Source organism: Crocuta crocuta, unplaced genomic scaffold (assembly GCF_008692635.1).
Source record: "Crocuta crocuta isolate KB4526 unplaced genomic scaffold, BGI_CrCroc_1.0 scaffold153, whole genome shotgun sequence".
Lineage (NCBI taxonomy): Eukaryota > Metazoa > Chordata > Mammalia > Carnivora > Hyaenidae > Crocuta > Crocuta crocuta.
Genome location: NW_027529525.1, coordinates 5,479,871 through 5,484,513, shown reverse-complemented (window position 1 = coordinate 5,484,513; position 4,643 = coordinate 5,479,871). Strand labels below are relative to the sequence as shown.

The 4,643-nt window shown below is 41.3% G+C and overlaps 1 long non-coding RNA gene across 1 annotated transcript; it reads right to left on the bottom strand.

Annotated features, from left to right (window-relative positions):
* Positions 1–283: 283 nt before the first annotated feature.
* On the bottom strand, positions 284–3,865 carry LOC144229038 (uncharacterized). The gene is made up of 3 exons (XR_013334336.1): positions 3,805–3,865; positions 3,449–3,635; positions 284–351 (listed from the first exon to the last, which is right to left on the bottom strand). It is a non-coding gene; the product is annotated as an uncharacterized LOC144229038 (long non-coding RNA).
* Positions 3,866–4,643: the final 778 nt, after the last annotated feature.

The window sequence follows — 4,643 nt, the reverse complement described above, 5'->3', positions numbered from 1 at the left end:
TAAGGGAATTAACAATTGTGTTTCCTTGGGGTTATCCTAGAACCTTAAACTCTAAGATTCCATCCTTTTAAGTTGTTAAATGAACCATCATTACATTCAAAATGAAAGAAATTGTGTGAGACTACTAAAAGATTAAATGGCAAGCTTAGTTATAAATCAAAGAGAGCTCTCATTCCTGTTCGAGTAGATAAGTCCCAAATATATGAGGAGATACTGAGGGGAGTCAATGACATAAAGAAACATCACATAAAACCACCTATGTACAATCCAGACTTGACTGCATTTATTATTACTTTTTAGTTATATTCCATTTCAAAAGGAACAAAACTTCAGGTCAGAAAATTTTGGAACCTGGAAGAAAAAAAATATGAATTTTATTGCATAGAACCACATTTGCTCATTTATACATTGCCACATATAATAAACATTTGTTGAGTGTTCCATATGTATCAGACATTGTGCTATATCCAAGAGAAATCAAAGATTTTTTTAAGTCCTTTCCTTTAGGAACAACCAGTTTAATTGGAAAGGTGAAAACTCGACAGTAAACAATTAAAATATAATATCATAATTACTTGGACAGGATGCGAGGCAGAGATGTTCCTTGAGGGAGGAAGTGGGCTAAGGATGCTTTTGTTTTATGTCGAAACTGCATATTTAATGAATGACTTTGATTTTTCTAGGTTTCAGGAAAGAAAGGATTACACAAAGAGTCACGAAACCCTCATTCTCATGTTGGTTTTTCTCATAACTAATTATGTGACATACAATTCCACTTTCTGGAACTATGTTCTTTCATCTACAAAACAAAAGAAGTTTGACGAGATGTTCTCTACAGTTCCAGATCTACATTCTCTTATTTCAGGGGAATTTTCCTAATTAGGTCCCAGTTAATTCTCTTTCCTGTGGGTAGTGTTTAGTAACATACAATGACACAACCTATTTGTACTTCAACTGGCCAGTTCTTTCAGAAAAGGCTACCTATGTGTTTCTGTCTCATCTTCTATCTCTACTGACTACCCCATTTGCTCTTGTCCTCAGTAAAGGAAGTGAAGCACTTTATAATTGCTCGTTATCATTATGCACAGAAAACAGATAAGGATTTTTTTTAAGAAAAAGATGCTAAAATTACCCTTTATTCCTACAAAATTATCCATGCTCTAAAGGGAAATCCCAGCTTCTGCAGCACATTTTCTAACACTTTGCTGGAGTAGATTGCTTTTCCTTTAAGAAAGGATTACCCAGGGCTCCTGGGTGGCTCAGTCAGTTAAGCATCCGACTTCGGCTCAGGTCATGATCTCACAGTTCATGGGTTTGAGCCCCACGACGGGCTCTGTGCTGACTGCCAGCTCAGAGCCTGGAGTCTGTTTCAGATTCTGTGCCTCCCTCTCTCTCTGATCCTCCCTTGCTCATGCTGTCTTTCTCTCTCTCAGATATAAATAAAACCTTAAAAATATATAAAAAAGAAAGTATTACCCTACATGTAAGTGGTGGCTATATTTAAGATTATGTAGCAGAGATAGAACTGTCATTTGCCTGGTCCCTGGGACAAAGGTAGAAATAAATCCAGGCCTTCCTTTCCACGGATTCCACTATAGATGTGCAAAATTCCATCGTAAATTGTATAGTGTAAGGGAAGAGAAGTGTCCATGCTGAGGAATGGTGGAAACAGAATGGAATCAATTCGGTAGAAACCTCTAGTTTTCTTTACACTATCCAAGTGTTGCTATAGTTTTCTGAGCCCCTGGACCAATGTGGGTTACAGACCTCACTCTAGCCAGTGCATTGTAGGTTTCAAAGTGGACTCTTCAGAGACCAAAGACTGAATTTCACCCAGTGATTTGTCTATATGAAAAGATTTGGTGGTTTCAGTTTGTTGCCCATTAATTAACTTTCTTCACCAGAAACTCATCCATTGTCACATATTACAAAGTTTTCATTTTTCTTTTAGCAAAATCTAAGACTGAAGTGGTTCTCAGGTGAGAATAAAATTTTATTCAAAGAAAACCTAAGATAACTTATTTAAATGTCTAATGGTAAAAATTCACCAATCCTAATTTCTTGTATATATAATAAAGATCATAAGCCTCACTTTCATGCCTGAGCAAAATTGGTAACCTGCGTAGAAAAACTGATTTTTTTTCTTTTTTACAAATAGTTTATTGTCTAATTAGTTTCCACATAACACCCAGTGCTCATCCCCACGAGTGCCCTCCTCCATGCCCATCCCCCCCCCTCCACATCCAACAGTCCTCAGTCTTTGTCAGCATTGAAGAGTCTCTCATGGTTTGCCTCTCTCCCTTTCCCCCACCATTTCTCCCCTTCTTCTCCCCCTTGTTCCTCAGTTAAGTTCCTCCTAATCCTCCTATACGTGCAAACATATGATATTTGTCCTTCTCTGCCTGACTTATTTCGCTCAGCATAACACCCTCAAGGTCCATCCATGTTGCTACACATGGCCAGATTTCATTGTTTCTCATTGCCATGTAGTATTCCATGGTATAGATAAACCACATCTTCTTGATCCATTCATCTGTTGATGGACACTTAGGCTCTTTCCATGTTTTAGCTATTGTGGAGAGTGCTGCTATGAACATTGGGGTCCATGTGCTCCTATGCATCAGCATTTCTGTATCCCTTGGGTAAATTCCTAGCAGTGCTATTGCTGGGTCATAGGGGAGTTCTATTGTTAGTTTCCTTAGGAATCTCCACACTGATTTCCAGAGGGGCTGTACCCGTTTACATTCCCTCCAACAGTGTAAGAGTGTGCCCGTTTCTCCACATCCTCGCCAGCATCTAGAGTTCTCTGATTTGCTCATTTTAGCCACTCNGCAGTTCATTAGCTGTCATTTCTTCTTGGAGTTTCTTTGGAGGAGAGCTCTTTCGTTTCGTCATTTTAGTTAGCTTTCCGGCTCTTGTTGGTTTTAAAGACCTCCTAATGCTCTCTGTATCTATGAGTGCTGCTCTATCCAAAAAGACTCTTTGACTGTCCAGGGCCTATCCTTTCAGAGAGTGTTGTTTTTTTTTTTTTTTNCAGGTCCCTCTATGGCTCGTCACCCGAAACACGAACTCGCAGGCAAATTTCCCAGTTTTTAGCTCTTTGCCTTCCCTCTCGAGCCCCAGCCAGCCGGGAGCGCGGACACCCGGTGTCCGCGCGGCTCTTTCAGGGGCCCCAGCCGGGAGGACAATGGCAGCAGGCGCCAGGAGCCCGCACAAAGAAGCAGTTTGTATGCTCAGCGCCCCCCGGGACCAGTTGGCGCGAGGGGACCTGGTGTGCAGGTATTTGGCAAGTACGGTCTTTCTATGCCCTGAGCGGAGGTTTTTCCCCCTGAGCGGAGATTATCTGTTTCGGCCTTTTTTCCCTTCTCACTCCCCACAGAGGGGGATCGCCTCCGACCCTGGAGTCTCCAATCCCGGCCCAATTTTATCTTCCCCGGTTCGCACTCACGTTAGAAGTCTCTCTCAGTGGATTCTGCGTCCTTTTTCTCCCAATCTCTCAGGTTTTGTAAGGTTTCCAATGACTTCAGATCTTTTCCGTGTGATGCATGGGCCCAAGTGCAAGTACGGAGCTCCTTACTTCTCTGCCATCTTGCCCCTCCCTCTAGAAAAACTGATTCTAAGGCAGCTTCCTGTAACTAAAGGAGAACATTTTGCTACATTTAGTCTATAGACAGGTAGAAATGTTAAGTGGAAAGATCAAAATAGCGTCTGTTCAGTACCCAACCTCACTGAATGGCACCTGAGTTTCTCTCATAGGCAAAGGCAAGAAACATTTCATAAAGGACCTGAGACATTTGGAGTTACCATAATTGCCACTGGGCATATGAAAATCTTGCCATGGAGTAGAAGACCTGCAGTCTTCTCACTGCAGTGAAAAACATAGTAGAATTGTGCAAATTGAGGATTCTGGCATTATGATGTCAACATCTAGAACAGCAGTGAAGGGCCCCCGGTGTCTAACAACTGGGTTGGTACCTAAGGATATCTCCAGGAGAGGGCTGATATACAGCAGCCGTAGATTAAGATAGATGCAGGATAAATCTGGCAGGAATTGATGCACATAGAGAGCAATAAAGCTGTGAAGCCCTGGGCTGAAATGTATTTCTGAACTAGTTGGTTTACAAGAAATACTTGGAGGTGAGAATTGCATGGTTCAGGGTGATGATTAAGTAATGAATTAGGTGGGAGCAAGAGCTTGTGTTGTTATTTGGCTTAAGCAGAGACTTCATTGTGGAAAATACAAAAGAGTTTGTCTCACACTGGCACACTTTGCCTTCAGTTCATTCATTTAACAAATATCTCCTAAGCTCCCACTTTGTGAGGTACTCTGCTAGGATTAAGATATACTGTGGTAAATAAAAGAGACTTGATTCTTGTCTTTATGGAGCTTATGGTCTAACCAAGTTCACAGATAAAACAAGCAAACAAGTAAGTAAATGTATGATTGCATGATGATAGATGCTATGAATGAAAATAGAAAGCTAAGAAAGAGATTGATGGGGTCTTGAGAAATACTATGGTTAGTTCAAAAAAGGGTTTTTGAGGAGAGGACACTTCAGGGTGACTCAAAGGAGCGGAAGGGGACATGGTCAAAGAAACAATGGTGGAAAAAGTGTGTGCCTGGGAACGGAAGCCAGGACCGC